The sequence below is a fragment of the Pongo abelii genome, chromosome 16 (genome assembly GCF_028885655.2).
Source record: "Pongo abelii isolate AG06213 chromosome 16, NHGRI_mPonAbe1-v2.0_pri, whole genome shotgun sequence".
In the NCBI taxonomy this organism is placed as follows: Eukaryota; Metazoa; Chordata; class Mammalia; order Primates; family Hominidae; genus Pongo; species Pongo abelii.
In genome coordinates this window covers 17631575-17655123 of record NC_072001.2, presented here as the reverse complement: position 1 = coordinate 17655123, position 23549 = coordinate 17631575, and the positions used below count along the sequence as shown (strand labels likewise).

Here is a 23549-nt window from a genome sequence, read left to right as displayed (position 1 = left end):
AACCACTGAAAAAAATTCAAAAAACATGGTGAAAAAAATTATTAAGGAAGTTTAAATGCTACATTATAAAATAATTAGTTAATGAAAAAGAAAGAAGTAAAGAGGAATAGAGGAACAAAAACACATGAGACATACAGGAGAAGAAGAAGAATGACATAATAAACTCCACTATATCAATAATAAAATTACATGTGAATAGAGTAAATATGTAAATTAAAAGGCAGAGATTCCCAGGCTGGATAAAATCTCCAGGTTTAATATCTCTTTCCCCAAATAAAATGCAGCTTTTTTTTTTCTATGATGTATTTGATCACTGTGCTGGTTTACAAAAGATTTCTAACCTTTCTGAAGTCTTTAAAATCAGTGGCGAAGTGTTCTATCTCATTTCACCCATATCAGAGACTCAAATCCTGAAAAATACCAAGTTGACCTGCCCATTCTTGAGTTCTACTGAGTGGTGTATTCCCAGATCACTATGGATATTGCTGTTTACTTAACCAATTACTTTTAGTCGACAAGATTTGAACAATGCTTTTGATTCACACAGCGTGAGACCTAGACTTCCCTCATATTGAAATAGGGGCATTAGCATCCTGGATTCCTGCACCGGCTTTCAAACCTTATGATTCCTGCACTCCGAGAAGGCATGTTATCTGGGCATTGTCCTCTCTGTGATGGGAAAGAACAGTTTTTTCAACAAATGTTGCTAGGACAACTGGATATCTAGATACAAAAGATACTGCATTTATGTTACCAGTTTTCTGTGTCAGTCCATTTTGCTCTGATGTAACAGAATACTGCAGACTGGGTATTTGTAATGGTGGAAATTTATTGGCTCACATTTCTGGAGGCTGGAAGGATCAAGGGGCTGGCATATGATGAGGGCCTTCTCACTGTGTCATCCTATGGTAGAAGGGCAAAGAGAGGATATGGATGGGACAAATATCTTCTTTTATAGGAACCCACCCCTGAAATAACAGCATTAATCCATTGATGAGGGCAGAGCTCTCACAGCCTAATCACCTTTTAAATGTTGCTTTATTAAACACTGTTGCATTGAGGGTTACGTTTCCAACATAGGCTTTTGAAATGAAATGAAAAATTTGACCATTCCCAACTATAGCTTGAAATTTCAATGCTCCTTTCTTAGTACGTGATTGAACATGGATAAGATAATCAGTAACGGTGGATGTAAGAACACTATTAACCAACTTGACTCCACTGGCATATGTAGAACGCAACACCCAACAATAGCAGAATGCACATTATGTTCAAGTGCTTATGAAGCATTATTTTGTATATATGTGTTTTCTCCTTTTTTTGATAAAGTTCGCTAGTAGAGTGCCTATGTAGTTAATATTTTTTAAAAACCACAGGCTTCTCAATTATTAATTACATCTATGGTTTTTAAAATATTATCTTCATTGATTTCTGCTTTGATCCTTATTCCTTTCTTTCTTGTACTTTCTTTTATTTTTGCTCTTTTTTAGTGTTTTAAGATGAAAATTGAATTCTTTCATTCATCTACTTTTTCATTTTTAAAAATAACAAAAACATTTAGTGCAATGAATTTTCCTCTAGAACTGCCTTTAAATGCATATTACAGATTCTCATATGTTGTATATTTTAAAATATATGTAAATATATATTTGCATACAAAAACATTTACATACAAAATATGTATTTACGTATTTAAACATATGTATTTTCTGTTTATATTTTTCCTTTTACTCAGGAGTTAATAGGATATTTTTAAAATTTCTTGGTGAAAGAGCCTTTATGTTATTGTTAGTAAAGTCTATTTTTTTGCATTGTGATCAGATAGTGCAGTTTTTAATATTTCTTGAGTTACTAATTTTTCTTTCCAACCTAATATATAATCAGTTTTTCTGACTATGCCATGGGCACTTAAGAACAATACATATCTTCTATTATCTGTCAAGTTTAATATATAGCCATAAAATCTACACTATTTTTATGTTGCCATTTTTGCCCACTTGATCTGTCTTTTTCTGATAATGGTGTATTATAGTTTTCTATTATGGGATCATCTATGTCTGGTCTCCTTACATCTCATACATCTCATGTAGTTTTTTATTCATAAAGGTGGTTATTATGTTATTTGGTATATAAGTCTCCATAAGGGTCAAATCTTCATGTGTATTATATCTTTTAGCATAAAAAACGTGGCCTTCTTTGTCTTGGTTAACACTGTGGGACTTGAATACATTGTGTAATATAAGAATCACTACTCTTGCATGTGATTGGCATAAAAAAAAGATTACTCCTATCTCTTTTTGTTTTCATATGCCTGATATACTTTCGCCCATCCCTTTATTTTCAGTCTTTTAGAATCCATTTGTTTAGATGCATCTCTCATAGAAAACATATTATGTTTAATTTTGTGAGCCTGCTGAAAATATTTTTCTTCTAGTGGGTGTGTGGAGTCCACTCACGTGTGTGTGTGTGTGTGTGTGTGTGTGTGTAGCCATGACTGATATTTATTTTGTTTGTATTTTCTTTATATTTGATACGCTGTTTTGTCACATTGTAGTCTTTGCTTGCCTATTTATTTATTCATACTTAGGAGAGTTTTTATTTTTGTCGGAGTGTTTACTTTTGTACCTCTCTTAATTCTGTTAGTTCTGTGTTTTCCTAGTTAATCTTTAACTTATGATTTATCGGTTTAGGCGACGTTCTTCAACACTCCCCTATTGCTCATGCAACGTGCTTTCGGTTTTCCTGTTTTTCTTTCCTCCTCCTGTGTTTAGTTGTCTTATTTCTACTTTGTCACAATATAGTGACATTTGTATGCTAGTCTTCTACCCTGGATAAGGAATATACATCTGTCAGGTGGAAGGAATATCATGTTGTATGCTGCTGTCAAATAGATCCTAACATACTTTCATAATCTTTTAAATGATATAATCCAAGTTCACAGTTAACTCCTGACTTTTTATTTCTATCATATTCAGTAGATATATCAGCATTGGCAGCCATCCCACTGAAATATCACTTCACATTTTGCTTAGACCAAAGGGTTCTGAGAAGCTTCTGAAGCTGTCGTGAAAGCCAGTTTCACTAAAGTCAAGTCAGACATCTGCCTGTGCTGCTTTCTGCTATAAAGCTGAATGCAGGAGATACACTGTTAGGAGCATCAGTGTGGTGTGAGGAATGTTTACTCATTGGTAGTAGACTTGTCTGGATCAAGGATAAGCACAAGTATCTGAGATGCTGAGGTGTGGCTGAATGAATGGCCATCTGTTCTATTGCAACCGGATAAATAACACATTCAGAGCAGGCCCAACTGGTGGACTCCTCAATTATCTCACAGTACCACTATCATGTGTCTTTCATTTTTCACATCACAGTGTATTTTCATAAAATCTTTATTGATAGACCACAACTTTAGCATTTCCCATTCAAGATACAACTACTGTGTCACTTGGATGGCTTGGTAGAGAGGAAATTGGCTATTTTCAGAGTAAAGAATTCAAGGAGGAAACAAATTTATAAATGAAATGACGAAGGTGATGAGATCAAGCAATGCTGATGTTTGTAGCAAGGAGTAGAGGGCTGAGATGCCTGTATGATAAGAAATTATAGTGGAACCAATCCTGTGCTGTATTTTTTATTAATTTAGAGCATTCTCTGATCTGATTTATTTTCTATGTGATATTTTGCTGCAGGTTAAAAGCTGAAACAACTTCAAGGAAACTTCAGGGAAAAGAGGTGAGCAGCCGCTTCGGTACTTTTGAAATTCTTTGTGTGTTCTGTGGGCAGTGATGTCAGAACGTCAAGGACTGTGAGTTCATTATTTCAGAGGCTTAAAGGAGATTATTCTTTTGGTAGATATATTTCCCCATGGGTGTCCCTACCTTGTTCAAGGATTCCTTATTATTGTTTCTTCTCTTTGTTTAAATCTCTTTTTGAAATGACCTAAACAACTGTGGAGAATCATTGACATATTTCCTTTTTTTCACTGTTCATGATGGGTGAAAATAATCTTGTAGTGAAATTCAGATGTTCTAATATTTTTTTTAAATCTTTATCTGGCACATTCATAACATAGATGTTTCTATACATATTAGTACTGTAATCATACCATATATTATTCTGTTACCTCACTTACTCCTTAAACTTTTAGTTGATTAAAGAGTTTTTATGAAGTTCCCCAATAGATTTTTTTCTTTTTTGAGACATAGTCTCACTCTGTTGCCCAGGCTGGAGTGCAGTGGTGTGATTTTGCCTCACTGCAACCTCCCCCTCCTGGGTTCAAGTAATTTTCCTGCCTCAGCCTCGGATTACAGTAGCTCGGATTACAGGTGCGTGCCACCACGCCCAGCTAATTTTTGTATTTTCAGTAGTGACGGGGTTTCACCATCTTGGCCAGGCTGGTCTTGAACTCCTGACCTCGTGATCCACCCGTTTTGGCCTCTCAAAGTGCTGGGATTACAGGCTTGAGCCACCGTGCCTGGCCAGATTTTAATCTAATTTTATTAGAGCAATTCAGTCATATGTTTTTTCATGCTATGTATATGAGAGTTCCATTATTCAGATACTAAACAAATGTCTACTGTACATTTACCGTGCTCACTGATGATGCATTAGATAACCATGCACAAAAGAAGCCTGGCTGGGGAAATGCTTATTTGTTGGGAGGGTGCATGTTTGGATCGATGATGAGAATAATTGTCTGAGGATGCTGAGGGACTCATTCCAGATGTCAATCTGAGGTCCAGATGTGCGGCCCTCCAGTAGGACAAATAAGACTCTCAGAGCCTGGCTCTATTTGGGAATCCCTCGGTGACAACATGGTACCCCTGTGAGCATGCCTTTTCCATCTCTCCGAAGAGGGCAGTAGCATCCTGTCTTATGAGTCAGTATGCCCTTTACTATGCTTAGTGACTCAAGACTTGCTTTAATTGTAGATAGATACTTACATATAAGATATATTTCTTAAGTAACAAATGAAACACTTTAGAAGATTGAATTAAGGGTCAAGCAACTGTGATATGTCTGAAAATCTCATTAATGTTGTGCTGAAAGAAGGAAATATGGCATGCCTCTATTAAATAATGACAGTGGAACCAAGTTTAGTGCTTTGTTATTTTTACTGTGGAGTATTTTCCAAGATTATGTTTGCTTTTTTTTTCTTTCATGTTTTGCTGTGATACAAGGCCTGGAATCTGATCCTCTGCTTCAGAGAATAGGGGTGAGTAGCTAAACCATTATCTTTTGAAATTCATATGTCATGTGCTGTTTGCTAGGTCTTTAGGTCGTTTTGTACATCTTTTCAGAAGCTTATTGGAGGACATTTTCATGATATGTCCTTTTCCTCATTGAGACCCTCACCAAGTCACCTACACTATTGAATCCTTATCATTTCTCTTTTAATTTTAACTCTCTTTTGCTTTTATGGAAAAATGTAGAATTTAAGAGATTTCATATTGGAGCAATATGAAAGGCAATTTGAGAGGCAATATGAAAGGCAATTTCATATTGGAGCAGAATGTATTGTAGTGAAATCCAGGTGTGCCAAAATATTAACAAATTTTCCTCATCTGTTTCATTATTGGGGTTTCAGAATAGAGACTCCATGGTTCATAATATCTTTGTGGTCATACTACATTATATTTCTGCTTCTCATTTAATTATTAAATATTGACTTGAATTAGTCTTTTTCTCATTGTTGCAACAAGGTAAGTTATATAGGAAATTTTCTTCTCTTGATGGCATGTCTGAGATAATCATAGATATAAGACAACTGCCTGGTTTCTAGAATGCATATAATTTTTATTTCTTGATCTGTGTGTGAGTGCTTGCTGTGTTTGCATCATGCAAATACATGAGCTTTACAATTTTAGTGTATGCATTTTTCTACATGTATATTATTCTTCAATAGAAAGTAAAAAAACTTATCAAACTAGTCAAAATATTGGTTAATACATAAAAAAAGTCTCAAGTAGATTATGTATTACATGGTGCTTATTGATTGATGCCCTCATAATAGATCAAGTGGGTTCTCTCTTTAGCATAGGGCTTTTTAGCAAATCATGTCATGAGTAGTTACTCAAGTATTTTTATTTTCACACATTTATATTTTTTCTATGCATATTCTTAAATTCTCTTATACTTTTTTCTCTGTTATTAAAACATGCTGAACAATCTCAAGTCTTAAAGACTGTAGTATTGTCTCTACATATTCATGTATTTTGGTACTCAATTCTTTATACTTTCTGTGACAGATCACTTGAACTGGCACATGTCTCTTGTTTTGCAGAGAGGGAATTAATGTGATACCTTCATGCTTTTCTATTCTATGTGCTACATAATTGAATATACAAGCAAATATAGTTGTTAAGATTTAGTGTGATTATTTCTACACCACATGCAAAGAAGTTTCTCATAGATCTTAATAGAGGCCCACATGCATTGTACAGTTTAGAATTTGGGGAAATATTGATGAAGTTGGGTAAAGTTTAAAGCCAAAAGTCAGAACAGTGAACTCCTTGCTTAAGGATTTCCTTGGAGATTACTTAGTCAATACACAACTGATAAATTTAAGTGCTTTTCACCTTTTGAGTTCTTGACTACTAAAGCTAAAATGTGTTTCAACTTTTAATCCTGCTTCCCTAATTTTCCCTTTTTTAGTTTAAGATCAAATAGCTCCAGCCATAAATTACTGCCAAGAGTAACCACTTCATTTTAAGAAAGCTTCACAATATAGAAGAAAATAAAATTATTTATGACAGATGTATTTTTAACCTTTTCCCCATGCTTTCCAGAGGAAATATGTTTAACCATCTGCCCTATATTAGAGAAAAACTTTCTATGCTAATACAGGTATCTATCAATCCATTTATCTTTCTATATAAGATGTATTGATCATAACCAATTAATTTTATTGTAAATGAGCTTTAGATTTGACATTTTAGTAGTAATATATGTTGTACAATCTCCTGAGGTCCTATAGGTCTTGAAGTCTCTATGTCAAAAACTATAGATGTGCCAGTGTCCTCAGTGAATGTGAAGGACACCACATTTTCCTTAGCCATTTCTTGTTTTCAGAATGATGGTTATCAACATTTTGCTACTGCAAGATACCATACACTTATAATCAGAATATGCCAGTTTGTATGCACTCATGCCTCTGTTTCTGTAGAGCATTCCTAGAATGAGTAATGCTGGAAAATTAGGTCCATGTAATTTCTTTAATGAGTTACAGTCAAATCATGAAATATTCAGGTTACCATTATTTCAGTAATGTATTAGAATGTCAAGGTAAAGTTATCTATATTGTATATATACACACAGCGTAGATATAATTTATACAACATCTATATTTATACAACAGATATATATTTATATATTTATACAACATAAAATATATTTTATTAAACGAAATATATTTTATTGTTTAATATAGATTCTTAAGTGATAAATATGTTTAACATTATTAAAATAGGTTAAAATAAGTTTTAATACAATGAAAATTGGCAGTCCTTTTACAAATCATATGCCATAACTATAACATTTATCACTGACAGTCATACCAGGATAGTCTTCTATTTCCAATCACTTAAATATTCCTAATTGCAAAAAAAATTTGAAGACTAAAACTCAGAAGTTTTGAAAGAGCCATTGCCTGGGTAAATTATACAGGTTTCAGTTTTATTTATAATAATTTTGTATATATTTATAAATTAATGCATAATAAATTAATAACTTGTGATAGGCAATGCAAAGATGACAGTGAAAGGACAAAATTGATTAGATTGATAAAGTCCTGTTAACATGAAGAAATTGACCAGGATACCATCCACACTATAAAATTAGAGAAATTTATCAGGACAATTCTCTAAAATACTCTTCTCAATTTTAACATTGTAACAGGAATTTTTAAAATTTTGGTATTATGTGTGTTTCCTTCCAGATAATTTGAACAGATTCATATTTGCTATTTTTAAAGCCATATCTTTGTCCTTAGTGCTGGCAATGTATTCTTCAGAATGAACAAATAAGAAATATGTAAAAGCCATACGTGAAGGTGTCAGGTTGAAGTAGTCAATCAGTTATGCAGAACACAAAGAATTTTATCTCGTATAATGTTTACATAGCTTTATAGAAGGGTGCTGAAAGGGCTATAAAACATGGACATTATTGTCTCATTGAAAGGTCCAATAGGTACTGAAATTCATGCTGTTATTTTTAACCAGCCACCCTATAAATGTTGTATGGTGTATTTAGAGGAGAGCCCAGGGGTGTGTGTGTGTGTGTGTGTTTGAACTTGACAGGGAAGCAAGAACATCAAGTTGCCAATACACTCTGTCTATGGTTAGAATCATGCTGAAAACATGGCTCCCCCAGTTCTGGAGTGAGCCCATAGATCAAGCATTCCCAGAAGACATAGCAGGCTCAAATCCCTGTGTACACAATATTTCATGATTATCTTATGTCAGTACTTTCAAAGTATACAGTTTGTGTGAAGACAAATCCAATGTCATTTTTCTTGGCTAGCCTATATGTGTGGTAAATCCATCATTTATTTATTTGCTTCCTGAAAATTACAATCAGATTAAGAAACTGCAGCAAAGTGGGTATGATGAGATAGAGATTGAAGTGTAAGCTTATGTTAATGATGCCCTTGGTTTGGATAAACACATCGAAGAGAAAAACGGAAAAACACACATGGCAGGGAAGCCTTGATGGAGCCAAAATATAGGACTGTATGTAGTAATGCAATCAATAGATGGGCATTTGGCAGTAATATTATTTTTCAAATATGGGTAAAAATTGCTTTGGAGAGTAAAGAGAGACAAAGTTGAAAGCAGGTTTATAGTAGGTATTGTTTTAGTGTTGATCCCTTTTTGCTGCAATAATCAAAGTGATAAATATTGAAAATTGATTCACGCAGCATTACTTACTCCATTCTAATTTTTATATATGTCAACAGTGTCATCTTCCAAACTGTGCTATCTCCTTCATGAGAAGTGACTCTGCTGAAGTTTATAAGGTTGACATATTGCCAGCTTCAATAACGTAAAGCTGAAGTGTATACTGAATTCTTAATGCAAATAACAACTCTGTTGGAAAGTAACCCAGTTGTAGAAGTGCTAATTTGTCAGGAGCTGCCTTACCAAGATCACGATGAGTACAGTTATCTCAGGATTCTGAAAGATTGTTTTCAGATTTCAACTAGTCTAGCTGAATGTTCCTTAATAGAAAGAGAGGACTTTTAGAATTGGTTCAATATGATGACCTTCTGAATTATCTCACATAGCCCGTATGTACATGCCTTTCTTTTCTCTCAGAAAATGGCAGTATCATAATAGCTTTCTTATGCAGACTTCACCTTAGGGTTTTACATTAAGGGAGGGGTCAGGTGTTTCATTTATTTTGAACTATTTGTTGTTGATTGTGTATAGTGCTTGAGTAAAAAATTGAATATAGAAACATCTAGAATAAATTTTCTTAATGATCAGGTGTTTATAAAGTGAATTATTAGCGTCAATAATGTTGGAAAGTTTTAAGAGAATATAGAAAACTTGAACATCACACAATTACATTGGGACCAAATTGTGGGGTCTCATTACAGTTAATATTTATGCATTTTTTCCAATTGATTTGTGTGCTTTTGTTCTGCATGTTTTTGGCAGATAGAATGACTATAACAAGTAACAGCAGGTCAGGAAATAAAAATAAGCAGAGCCCTATTCCTTTAAAAATCTTCACTGATGGGAGGGCCATAAAATAAGTCTTAATACATTTAAAGAATTAAATTCACGTAAACCATGTTAATTTAATTCCACAATGATATTGAATTAGAAATAAGAGGAATATCTCTTGAAAATCTCCTAAATGTTTGGAAATTTAAATTAGCATTTCTGACCTATTTATTGGTTTAAAAAGATACAAAGAAAGTAAAATTGAAAAGTCTTTTGAACTGAATAAAAATAAAAATATAGAATCTAAAACCTTATGGGATACTGATAAAACAGGATATAGGGAGTAATTTACAGCACTGAAATGGCTGTATTAGAAAAGAAAAAAGGTTTTAAATCAGTAAATTTGTATTTTACCTTAAGAAACTTAGAAAAGAACAAATTAACCCAGAGTTAAGTAAAATAAAGGCACTGATAAAGATAAGAGCAGAAATCAATGAAATATAAAACAACAAAACACAGAGAAAAATTGAGATTATCCAATCTGAGCAACAGAGTGGGAAAAAATGAAGAAAATTGAGCAACAAAGAACTGTAGGACAGCGTCTCTCATACCAATGGATGCATACACTGGAGCCCTAGAAGGATGAAAACAGAAGGAAAGAAAACTTCCCAAATTTTATGAAAAACATTAATTTATATAGCCAACATGACCAATAAAATCCAAGTAAGATAATCTCGAAGAGATCAACACCTATACACATCATGGTTAACGTGTCAAAAGACACTGAGGTGATCAGCAAGGTGGAGTGGTTGGGAGAAGGTAAAAGCAGGAAGGAGAGATGGGGACTCACAGCAACCCACACTTGAAACTGCCATAGATCCTACCAGTTGCTTCATGGACTCCATCAGGAGCCCACCTATAAGCCACTTGGGATGCATCACTCCCATCTTGCCAACAAAACCCCAAATGTTCCAAATGCCTCACTCACTCTTTGGCAGGCTCTCCAAGTGCACTCCTGTGAAAAGCAAGTGAGAATCTCTGCAAATGGCTTGCAAGCACATATTGACAGTGGCGCCACTCTGTAGAACTGGAAGAAAGCTCACAAACATGAGAATTTCAGGACACTACCCTAAAAAAAATGAGACTTCAGCACCTGGCTTGGCTTTATGCAACCTAGAGAAGGTAATATGGTTTGGCTCTGTGTCCCACCCAAATCTCATGTCAAATTGTAATCCCCACGTGTTGGAGGAGGGGACCTGCTGGGAGGTGATTGAATCATGGGGGTGGACTTCCCTTTTGCTGTTCTTGTGATAGAGTTCTCATGAATATCAAAACATAATAGTGTACATCTTAAATACATACAATTTTGATTTGTTAATCATACTTCAATGAAGCTAGAAAAAAGATATAATTTTTAAAACAATAATAATATAAATTAGGGGTGAAGGAATTGACCTATGTTGGAGAGAAGATTTTGTAAACTATTTAAATTAATTGGTATCCATTCAAGCTAGATTAAATTGTTAATTTAACTGTAATACTAAGGCAACCACTAAAAACGGCTTTAAAAAATATAGCACTTGAGGCTGGGCATGGTGGCTCACGCCTGTAATCTCAGCACTTTGGGAGGCCTAGGTGGGTGGATCACAAGGTCAGGAATTTGAGACAAGCCTGACCAACATGCTGAAACTCTGTCTGTACTAAGCATACAAAAATTAGCCGGGCGTGGTGGCACACACCTGTGATCCCAGCTACTCAGGAGACTGAGGCAGGAGAATCACTTGAACCTGGGAGGTGGAGGTTGTAGTGATCACACCATTGCACTCCAGCCTGGGCGACAGAGTGAGAATTCCATCTCAAAAAAAAATAAAAAAGTATATCTATATCTATATCTATATCTATATATAGCACTTGAGCCCAGAAGTTCAAGACCAGTCTGAGCAACATAGCTACACCTAATTTCTCCAAAAATGTGTATATATATAAAAATATATATATAATATATATAAAAATATATAATATATACAGTAGATGAACAACAATGGTATTTAAATGGTACACTAGAAAATATCTGTTTAACAAAAAGAAAGCAATAGTGGAGAAATAAAAGAACAAAACCACATAAGATTTATAGAAAATGAATAGCAAATTGGTTGACCTAAATCCTACTTTATAATAATTATATTAAACATAAATGAAATAAATACTACAATCAAATGGCAGAGATTTTCAGAATAGAGAAGAAAAATCCAAACCATAATTCAACCTTATGTTATCTGTATTTAGAATATTTAGAGTCAAGACACAAATAGACAGAGTTCCATTTGGGTGTGAAAATATTTACCATGCAAAAGATAATTAAAATAGAGCTGGAGCAGCTATACTAATATCTGACAAAATATACTTTAACAAAAATTGTTGCTAAAGACAAAAAAGAACATTTTATAATGATAAGATACAACAATTATGAACATATACATCAAACAACAGAGCCCAAAATATACAAAGCAAAAACTGCTAGAATCGAAGAAAGATAGGAAAATCAATTATTACAGTTGGAGGTGTCAATACCAAACTTTCAGTAATACATAGAACAACAAGTCAAGAGCAAAAAGGAAATAAAAAACTACACATTATCATACAACACCTTAATATGACACCCAACAATAGCAGAATACACATTATTCTGAAGTGCACATGGAATATTCTCCAGGATGACATATATTAGGCTATAAAACATATCTTAATAATTTAAAAGAATTGAAATAATACAGCACATGTTCTCTGACTGCAAAATATTATATTAAACCAATTACAGAAGAAAATGTGGGAAATTCACAATGGTATGGAGATTTAAAAATACTTCAAAGTAACCAATGGATCAAAGAACAAATCACAAGAGAAATTAGAAAATATTTTAGATGAATAAAACTGAAGAAACAACATACTAAAATTTTGTGGTTGTCGCTAAAGCTGTGCTTCAAGGGAAATGTATAACAGTATATCCCTAAATTTTTAAAAAATCTCAAACCAATAACCTAATTTTTCACCTTAAGAAATGAGAGTGAAAGAGCAGACTTAACCCAAAGTAAACAGAAGGAAGAAATAATGAAGATAAGCATGGAGATAAGTAGTGAAAATAAAAACAATAGAGAAAATTAATAAACTTGAAAGCTGGTTCTTCTGATATATCAGTAAAATTGACATATTATTAGTTTGACCGAGAAAGAACAAAAGAGAGAAGATTCAAGTTACTAAACGTAAATGAAAGTATAGATATCACCTTGCAGAAATTAAAAGAATTCTAACAGAATATTGTGAAAAAGTCAATGTCAAAAAATTAAATTATATGAGATACGCAAATTCCTCCAAAGGCACAAACTACGAAAGCTGGTATAAAAATATGAATACACCATTTACAGTTAAAAAGACTGAATAGGTAAAATTTGTAAGAAGAAATTGAATAAGTAATTTAATTTTCAAACTCTAATCCCAAGACCAGATGTCTTCATTGGTGAATTTTACCAAACTTTAAAAGAATTAATATCTATTTTTCACACACTCTTTCCAGAAAATAGAAAAGGAGGGAACACTTTATAACTCACTGTATGAGGTCCGTATTACCCTTATACCAAGACCAAAGACATCATAAGAAAAGAAGACTAAAGACTTACGGTTTCTGCTCTGATATGTTTGGAAGTCATCACTACTATTGTCACAAGAAAAAATCTGAACAAACTAAACTCAACGATTTCTTAAAATAACCACAGAATTGAGGTAACGGGCAAAAACTGGAGATGTAGGCAAATACAAAAAAAATCAGTTTATCAGGGGCAGAAACTGCTGAAACCAGCAACTCATATGAACACGTAAGTGGTAATTGACGAATTTCTGGAGACTGAATGTGGACTAGATTGAGAGTTAAAAACTGCTAAGGGCCCAGTTTTTGAAGACCCCACACACTTTTGTAAACTAGACTTCCAAGAGCCCCAGCAAGTTTCTCACAGTGAAGACTGCAGAAAAATCCCCTGATGCTTCAGATAGGAGGAAGGGAAAAGCAACCATTTTGAAATAAGCCCAGGGTTATTTCTAAACACTCTCAGAGCATTTTCTTTCACATGGCAGGGGGCTCCCTGCAAGGGAAGCTACTTTGCCTGAGCCTTGTCTGATCTAGGAGAAAAGCAGTTGGATGGCTCAAGCTCCATCTAGCCTTTCTGATTCATATAAGGGAAGCAAAAAGTAGGTTAAGAAACTCTTCTGACAGTCACAGCTCAGATTTATTTTATTTCATATTTGTTTATTTATTTATATTTTTTGAGACGGAGTCTCGCTGTGTTGCCCAGGCTGGAGTGCAGCGGCGCGATCTCGGCTCACTGCAAGCTCCAGCTCCCGGGTTCACGCCATTCTCCTGCGTCAGCCTCCCAAGTAGCTGGGACTACAGGCGCCCGGCTAATTTTTTTTGTATTTTTAGTAGAGACGGGGTTTCACCGTGTTAGCCAGGATAGTCTCGATCTCCTGACCTCGTGATCTGCCCGCCTCTGCCTCCCAAAGTGCTGGGATTACAGGCGTGAGCCACCGCGCCTGGCCCCACAACTCAGATTTAACCATGAGATTATAGAACACTTCTCCTCCCAACACCATATCACCACATCAACCAGGACTCCAGTGTACTAGCAGTGAATTACAACTGAAAGAGGTGAAAGACACTGATTGTATTTAAGAAGGATCTTCTAAGGCAATCCAAAAATAATAAGGGAGACCAAAACAAAGATACTAGAGGAAATTGAATATGTGACACCTATAGCTACAAAAAAATTAAACATAACATAGCCTTAACTATATAAACATAAAACCTCACACAAAGACCTATTATCTCAGATTCTGTTGCCTGATACATTGTGTTTTATTTCAATAAAAAAAAGAGGGCATGTTAAAAAGCAGGAAAAGTTAGTCTAAAGAGACAAATTGAGCCTCAGAAGTAGGCTCAGATATGGCAGAGATTTGGTAATTATACCTAGAGTTTAATATAAATGATTAATATAATAAGTGTTCTAACAGAAAAAGGCAACATGCAACAACAGGTGGGTAATGTGATCAGCAAGAAGGAAACTCTAAGAAGTCAAAAGGAAATGCTAGGAATAAAAACCTCCAAGAAATAAAGAATGCCTGTGATGGGTTCCTCAGTAGATTGGACAAGGTCAAAGAATCAGTGGATTTGAAAATATGTTAACAAAAACTGCCCCACTGAAATACAAAAGAAAAATAGAATTTTAAAAACATAACAGAATCTCCAAAACAGTGGGACAATTACCAAAGATGTAATGTGAATAATGCAAATGACAGTAGGAGTATAAAGGGACAAAGGAATAGAAGATCTGAAGTAACAATGGCAGAGAGTTTTCCAAAATTAATGCTAAACCACAGATACAGCAAGCCCAGAGAACACCAAGGAGGAAATTTAGTAAAGTGTCTGCAACCAAGTATGTCATATTCAGACTGACAAAACCAAAGGTGAAGAGAAAATATTGAAAGAAGACAAAAAGGAAAATAAATATCAAGAAAATACATACAAAATACATCATACATACATAAGAAATACATCAGACCATACAAGCAAGAAGAGAATGGAGTGAAATGTTTAAAGTGTTGAAAAAAAACTATCAATTTGCAATTCTGTATCCGGTGAGATTATCTTTCAAAAGTGAAGAGGGAAATGGCAGAGTAGTCATCTCCAAGACCTATGGTTTCCCTTCACAGAAACACTGAAAAATATGAACAAAAGTGGTCAGAATCAACTTTCTAAGAATTCTATAAAATGGTAGAATGTTTACACTGGTAAAGCACATGCTGAATTGAGAAGGCAACTTAAAAAGGTGAAGAAAACTTCGTATTATTTTTATGTGTCCTTGCCCCATGTCCTTCCCTACCTTAGTCTTGAAGATGGCAGCCCACATTTCCAGTGTGGGACTCTGTTTCCTGTTTCCTGCTTCAAGAGGGAGAATAGCAGACCTTACTTTTACTCATTATTATTTCCTTCTTTCTGATTTCCTTGGGTTTATTTTGCTCTTCTTTCTACTTAATGAAATGAGAACTAAGATTATGATTTGAGACATATTTCTAATGTAAGCATTTAGTGCTATAAATTTCCATCTCAACACTGCTTTAGTCACATCCCACTAATTTTTATGTTGTAATTTCACTTTCATTTAGTTCTATTTTTAAATTTTTTCTTTTTATACTTCCTCTGACTCACAGATTACTTAGAATTGTGTTGTTCAGTTTTCAAGGATATTGTAGATTTTCCTGTTTCTCTGTTGTCTAATAGTTCTGTTCCATTTTGTACAGATAGCCCATGCTGTATGATTTCAATTTTTAAAAAAATTGTTGTGCTTTGTTTTATGGCCCAGATATGGTCTGTGCTGTGAATATTCCATGTTATTATAAAGTATGCCTGTTATATTATATATATATTATATATATATAATTATAAAGTATGCCTGTTTTGTATTGTTAGCAGAGTATTCTAGAAATGTCAATGAGATCTTGTTGGTTGATGGTGCTCTTCAGTTCTATATCTTTGCTAATTTTTTTTTTTTGCTTAGTAGCTATATGAGATTCTGAGAGAGGAAACTGAACTCTCCAACCATAATTGTGGATTTGTCTATTTCTCCTATCAATTCTATCAGTTTGTGCATCACATATTTGAGGCTCTGTTTGGTGCATACGCAAGTGGAATCATTGTGCCTTTCTGGTGGCTTGATTATTTTGTGATGATATAGTGCCTGTCTTTGTGGTATTTTTATTTACTCTTAAGTCTACTTTGTGTTATATTCATATACCCCTTCTTTTCTTAAAAAAAATTGTTTGCGTGATACATCTTTTCCATTCTTTTAATCTCAGCCTACCTGTGCCATTGAATTTGAAGTGAGTTTCCATATAGAGAACATACTATTGAATCATCATTTTAAAAATTCCTTTTGCCAATCTTTTTTATACTGAGGTAAAATTCACATAAAATTTATCATTTTAAGGTGTACAATACAGTGACATTTAGTAATACACATCTTATGCAACGTCAACTCTACCTGGCTCCTAGATGTTTTCATCATCCCCAAAAGGAAACTTCATACTCATTAAGCAGTTAATTCTCATTCCTTCTCTGGGCCACTGGCAACCACAAACCTACTTTTCTGTCTCTATGAATTTACCTATTATGGATATTTTGTATAAATTGAATTATACGATAGGTGACCTTTATGTTTGGCTTCGTTCACTTAGCATACTATTTTTCGATATTCAACCATGTTGTAGTATGTATCAGTTTTATTTGAATAACTCGGTTCTTTTTGTTGTATAGTTAAAAGTTGATTCCTAGGTCATAATGATAATTCTATGTTTAGTTTATTGAATAGCTGCCAAAGTTTTTCCACAGTGGCTCTGTCATTTTAAAATCCCACTAGCAATGGATGAGAGTTCCAATATCTCCACATCCTTACCAATACTTATTATTTTATGTTTTTATGATTATGGTTTTCCTAGTGGATATGCAGTGGTATCTCATTGTGTTTTTGGTTTGCCTTTCCCTAATGACTAACGATGTTGAGCATCTTATAATGTACTTGTTAACTATTTGTGTTCTTTAGAGAAATGTCTATTCAAGTGCCTTGCCCATTTTAAAAATTGAGTTGTCTTGTTGACTTACGAGTTCTTTAATACAGTAAACTCTTATCAGATGTGATTTATAAGTATTTTATCCCATTCTGTAGGTTACCTTTTCACTTATACCTTTTCACATAGACCATTATGCACAAAGGTTTTCATTTTGATAAATCCAATTTATCTGCTTTCGTTGTTGTTTTTGTTGTTTGTGCTTTTGCAAAACCCAGCGTCATGAGGTTTTTCTCATTATCTTTGGAGAATTTTATAGTTTTGGTGTATACATGTAGATTATTGATCTAATTTCCATTAATTTGTGTGTATGCTATGAGGTAGGGGTCCAAATTCAATTTTTGCATCGAATTGAAAATTCATATTTTCAATTTCAAATTTCAACTGCATATTCAGTTGTTGCAGCACAATTTGTTGAAGAGATTATTCTTTTCCACAGGGAATGATCTGGGACCCTTGTCAGAAATCAATTAATCATAGATGTATAGGATTCTTTCAGACTTTAGATCTTGTTCCATGAATATACTTATTTTTATGCCAGCACTGCAATATTTTTATTACTGTAGCTTTATCATAAATTTTGAAATCAGGAAGTATGTATCCTCCAAGTGTGACTTTCATTTGTTAGACTGTTTTGAGTATTTGGGGTCTTCGCAATTCCACATGAATTTCAGAATTGGCTTTTCATTTAAAAAAATGGTAGTTGAGATTTTCATAGGAATTATATTGAATCTACAGATCACTTTGGGTAGTATTGCCATTTTAACACTATTGTATTCCAATCCATGAACATGGATGTTTTGCCATTCATATCTTTTTCTTTTCTTTCAGCAACATTTAGTATATGACACTTGTAACTCCTTGGTTGAATTTATTCCTAGGCATTTTATCCTTTCTGATGCTGTTTAAATGGAATTATTTTATTAATTTCTCTTTTAGATGGCTTGTTGTAGGTGTATAGAAATAGAACTGTTTTTTGTGCTTTTATTGAATTATCTGAAACTTTGCTGCATTTATTTATTAACTCTAGTAGGGTTTTTCTTTTTCTTTAGAGTTGTCTATATATCTTGCTCTGTGAATAGACAATTTTACTTCTTGATCTCCAATATGGATACCTTTATTTCTTTTTCTTACCTAATTGCTGTAGCTAGAATTTTCAGTATAATGTATGATAGAAGTTGTTCACAACTATTCTTGTCTTCTTTCTGATCCTAGGGGTATAGCTTTCAGTCTTTCACCATTAAGCACAATGTTAGCTGTGGGGTTTTCTTAGATGCCATTTAATATATTAAGGAAGTGCTCTGCTATTTCTAATTGGTTGAGTATTTTTATTATAAAATGGTGTTAGATTTTGACTTTATGTTCTGCATAATTGAGATTATCATGTGGTCTTTCCTTTTCATTTGATTAATGTGATATATTATACGATTTTCATATGTTGATCCACCTTTACATTCTTGGGGCAAATCCCACTGTGTACACAGGGTTTTTTAGGGTCTAATTTTCTTCACTCTTTTCCTTTTCTCTCCCTGAGACTGAATAACGTTAACTGACCTATCTTCAAGTTTACTATTTTTTCTTCTGCTGCTCAAATCTGCTTGAACCTCCTTGTAGGTTGCTCAATTTTTGTTTTATAAATTTGATGCTATGTTATTTAAGCGCACATATTTTGATGTATATATTTTCCTGGTACCACACTGTTTTCGTGACTATGATCTTATAGTTTGAAATCAGGTAGTGTGATGCCTCCAGATTTGTTTTTTTGCTTAGTCTTGCTTTGGATATGTGGGCTCTTGTTTGGTTCCATATGAATTTTAGAATTGTTTTTTCTAACTCTGAAGAATGATGGTGGTGTTTTGATGACTCCATGGGGGTCATCCAAGTTGTAGGATATATAGCCATTTCATTCCTTCTATCAATAACTAATACTGTGTTATATAAATATACCACATTGTGTTTATATATATTTATCAGCTGATGGGCATTTGGATTATTTCAGCTTTTTTACTATTATGAATAATGCTGCTATAAGAATTCATTGAGAATGTTTCAACTCTTAGGTACAAACTATTTTCTTAAGTATATACCTAAGAGTGGAATTGCTGGGTTATATTGTAACTCTATTTTTTATTCTTTAAGAACTGCCAACCTGTTTTTCAAACTGCCTCCACCATTTTGGTGGTTTAAGGCTCTATTTTTTGTGCTGATGGGCCTCCTGCTGGGAGGTGGCGCTTTCCAGAAAGCATCCGCTGTAGTAGTGTTGAGAGATGACAACATGCTAGCAGCCCTCCCTTGCTCTCAGTGCCTCCTTGGCCTCGGCGTCCACTCTGTTTGCACTCAACGAGCCCTTCAGCCCGCTGCTGCACTGTGGGGGACCCTCTCTGGGGCTGCTCAAGGCCAGAGCCCGCTCCCTCTGCTCACGGTGTGCGGAGGGAGAGGTGATGGTGGGAGCCGGGGCTGTGTGTGGCACTTGTGGGCTGGCACGGTTTCTGGGTGGGCACAGGCTCGGTGTGCCCCACACTTGAGGTGGCTGGCTGGTGCCTGCTGGGCTTGACCGGGGGATGAGCTCTGTCTAGGCTGTTGGAGTGCCCAGGCTGGGTGCTGTAAAGTCCTGTCTGGCGAGTGCCATCAAGAGGTGAAGCTGGCTGGGCTTCTGGGCCGATGGGGACTTGGAGAACTTTTCTGTCTAGCTAAAGGATTGTAAACGCACCCATCAGCACTGTGTCTAGCTAAAAGTTTGTAAATGCACCAATCAGCACACTGTGTCTAGCTAATCTGGTGGGGACTCGAAGAACTTTTGTGTCCAGCTAAAGGATTGTAAATGCACCAATCAGCACTGTGTGTCTAGCTAAAGGTTTGTAAATGCACCAGTCAGCGCTCTGTCAAAATGGACCAATCAGCTCTCTGTAAAATGGACCAATCAGCAGGATGTGGGTGGGGCCAGACAAGGGAATAAAAGCAGGCCACCCGAGCCCACCGCTCAACAGGCTTGGGTCCCCTTCCATGCTGTGGAAGGTTTGTTCTTTTGCTTGTTGCAATATAGCTTGCTGCTGCTTACTCTTTGGGTCTGCGCTGCCTTTAAGAGCTGTAACACAGCTGGGCCCGGTGGCTCATGCCTATAATCCCAGCACTTTGGGAGGCCGAGGCGGCGGATCAGGAGGTCAGGAGATCAAGACCATCCTGGCTAACATGGTGAAACCCCGTCTCTACTAAAAATACAAAAAATTAGCCGGGTGAGGTGGCGGGCGCCTGTAGTCCCAGCTACTCCGGAGGCTGAGGTGGGAGAATGGCGTGAACCCCAGGGGGCGGAGGCTGCAGTGAGCCGAGATTGCGCCACTGCATCCAACCTGGGCGACAGCGAGACTCTGTCTCAAAAAAAAAAAAAGCTGTACCACTCACTGCGAAGGTCTGCAACTTCACTTCTGAGGCCAGCGAGACCTTGAACCCACTGGGAGGAATGAGCTACTCTGGACACACCATCTTTAAGAACTGTTAACACTCACCAGGAGGGTCTGCGGCTTCATTCTTAAACTCAGCGAGACCAAGAACCCACCAATTCCGGACACTGTGGAGAGGGACCAGTGGTGGGCAGAGCTCTAGAACTCCAAAGATCATATGTTCTTTGTCTTCTGCTACCAGGGTGGATATGAAAGGACCATCAGGTGGGGGCAGAGCTAGGCGTGCCTGAGCTCAGACTCTCCTTGGGTGGGTCTTGCTTTGGCTGCTGTGGGGGATGGAGGTGAGATTCCCAGGTCACTGGAGTTGTGTACCTAGAAGGATTATTGCTGCCTCTGCTGAGTCATGCAGGTTGTCAGGGAAGTGGGGGAAAGCTAGTTTCCACGCACACTGAAAGGCTGGTCTCACTCCCACAATGCCCCTTGCAATAGCCCGGAGTCTGTTTCCAGGCCGAAGGCGAATCTGGCTTGAAAACTTACCTGAGGCTTTCTGCCTCCCAACTGACAAAGAAATGGGCTTCAGTTCTTACCCCGCCTGTGAAGTCTGCAAGCCGGATTCATGCCCTCCCCTGAGTTCTGGCCAGGAGGCTTCTCACCCCATTCAATTTTTTACAAAGTTCAGGTAGAGAAGTCCTTCTCCCTGTGAAGTTTTACCCCCTGCTCCTCTGGCCACCCTCCTGATGGATGCCTGTGGTGCCAAGCAGGAATGGGCTACTTGGGGATCCAGCGGCCTTCCAGTGCCTTTCTGCTACTTCCTCTACTCCTGTATGTCGCTCAGCTCGGCTCTCTAACTTGACTCAGCTCCAGGTAAAGTCAGGAACTTCTCCCACAAACAGACTTTCAGCTTCTCCAGTGGGGGTGTGTGTTCAGGAGACGAGGGTCTCCCTTTCCCATTTCCGTGGTTAGGGGACTTAAAGCATTTGGGGTGTCTCCCAGGTCCTGTAAGAGCAGTCTGCTTCCTTCGGAGGGTCTGTGGGTGCTGTCAGGATTGCTGGTCTGTTCTTGCAGTCCATCTGGAGCTAAAATTCACAATGCAAGCCTTAGCATGCTGCTCTGTCCAGAGCTGCAATCTAGTTCTGCCTCCTGTCTGTCATAATCCCTCATGACGCTTGAGCTTTTTTTTTTTTTCATATGATTGTTGGCAGCATGTATGTCTTCTTTTGAGAAGTGTCTGTTCATGTCTTTGCCTACTTTTTAAAGGTTTTTTTTTTTGTAAATTTGTTTAAGTTCCTTGTAGATGCTGTATATTGGATCTTTGTCGAATGCATAGCTTGCAAAAATTTTCTCCCATTCTGCAGGTTGTCTTTTTACTCTATTAATAGTTTCTTTTGCTGCCCAGAAGCTCTTTAGTTTAATTACATCCAATTCATCGATTTTTGCTTTTGTCACAATTGCTTTTGGTGTCATTGTTATAAAATCTTCGCCCGTGCCTATGTCCTGAATGGTATTGCCTAGGTTGTCTTCCAGGGTTTTTATAGTTTTGTGTTTCACATTTAAGTCTTTAATCCATTTAATCCTGTATATGAAGACCGATCTTTATGTTTAGAAATTCTTTCATCTTCTTAATCTAGTCAGTGTTGAGGTTCTCAAATTGTATTATTTATTTTATTTATTGAATTATTCAATTTCAGCCGTTAAATTCCTTTTCACTCATTTTATGGATTTGTTTGATTGAAATCTGTTGCTGGAGAATTATTGTTTCCTTCAGAGATGCTATGTTTCCTTGCTCTTTAATGTTTCTTATGTCCTTACAAAATTGATATTTGAATATCTGGTAAAACAGTTGCTTCTTCTAATTTTATAGATTGGCTTTGGTAGTATAAGACTGACTTCTGTAGCTGTATCGATACTGTTGAATCAGTAAGACCCTTTGCCTTTAGTTCTGGGTTGGTTCAGTAGTTTAGACTTCTATGATTTCTTCAGCTATAATCAGCATCACTGATGTCTGTGAGCTCCTCAGTGTCTTAGCCTTCATTGTTAATGGAGGCTGTGGTGAGATTTTGCTGGGGAAAGACAGGCCAGGCAGTTTGGTCCTTGGGCACCAGTTGCGTTGGTCTTTGAACTTGTGGGTGATTTATGTGGGCACTAGTGGTTGAAATTTCAGACAGGCCATCCTTGGGCTTTCAGGTGGCATTTTTTTTTTTTTTTTTTTGAGATGGAGTTTTGCTCTTGTTGCCCAGGCTGGAGTGCAATGGCGTGATCTCAGCTCACTGCAACCTCTGCCTCCCGGGTTCAAGCAATTCTCCTGCCTCAGCCTCCCGAGTAGCTGGGATCACAGGCATGTGCCTCCATGCCCGGCTAATTTTGTATTTGTTTTTTGTTTTTTTTTTAGTAGAGATGGAGTTTCTCCATGTTGGTCAGGCTGGTCTCAAACTCCTGACCTCAGGTGATCTGCCCCCCTCAGCTTTCCAAAGTGCTAGGATTACAGGCTTGAGTCTGGTGGCTTTCTCAAGTGCCAGTAGTGACAGTGGTGAGCTAGGTAGATAGGCATGCCCTAAAGCCCCTGGGAGGCATGTGTAGCATCAGCAATTGCAGTAGTCATAGCAGGTCAACTCTTGCGACCCCCGATGGCATGTGCAGATACCAACAGTCGTGGCAACATGATGGACAGAGTAGTCCTCAGGCTTTCACCTGGTGCAAATATGTGGGCAGTGGTGGCAGCGGTGATGGCAAGCTGGCAAGTCCTATCCTTAGGCTCTCAGGAGACACACAGGTACTTGATGGTGATAGGCATGGTGGATTAATCCGCAGGCTCCCA

General features: G+C 36.4%; 1 protein-coding gene and 1 non-coding gene across 6 annotated transcripts in view; both read left to right on the top strand.

Annotated features, from left to right (window-relative positions):
• Window positions 1–23549, top strand: part of LOC129050282 (zinc finger protein 705A-like) — a 63823-nt gene that overhangs the window by 16829 nt on the left and 23445 nt on the right. For 4 of the 5 annotated variants that reach the window (XM_054532135.1, XM_054532136.2, XM_054532137.2 and 1 more), the window contains 2 exons: window positions 3690–3732; window positions 5181–5215. The gene's annotated coding sequence lies outside the window, so the exon portion shown is untranslated. Of the gene's footprint in view, window positions 1–3689; window positions 3733–5180; window positions 5216–6788; window positions 6847–23549 lie in introns of those variants that run through there. The other variant, XM_063716421.1, reaches the window with a different exon arrangement.
• Window positions 4674–4740, top strand: LOC129053869 (small nucleolar RNA SNORD109A). Its single transcript, XR_008518610.1, has one exon. It is a non-coding gene; the product is annotated as a small nucleolar RNA SNORD109A (small nucleolar RNA).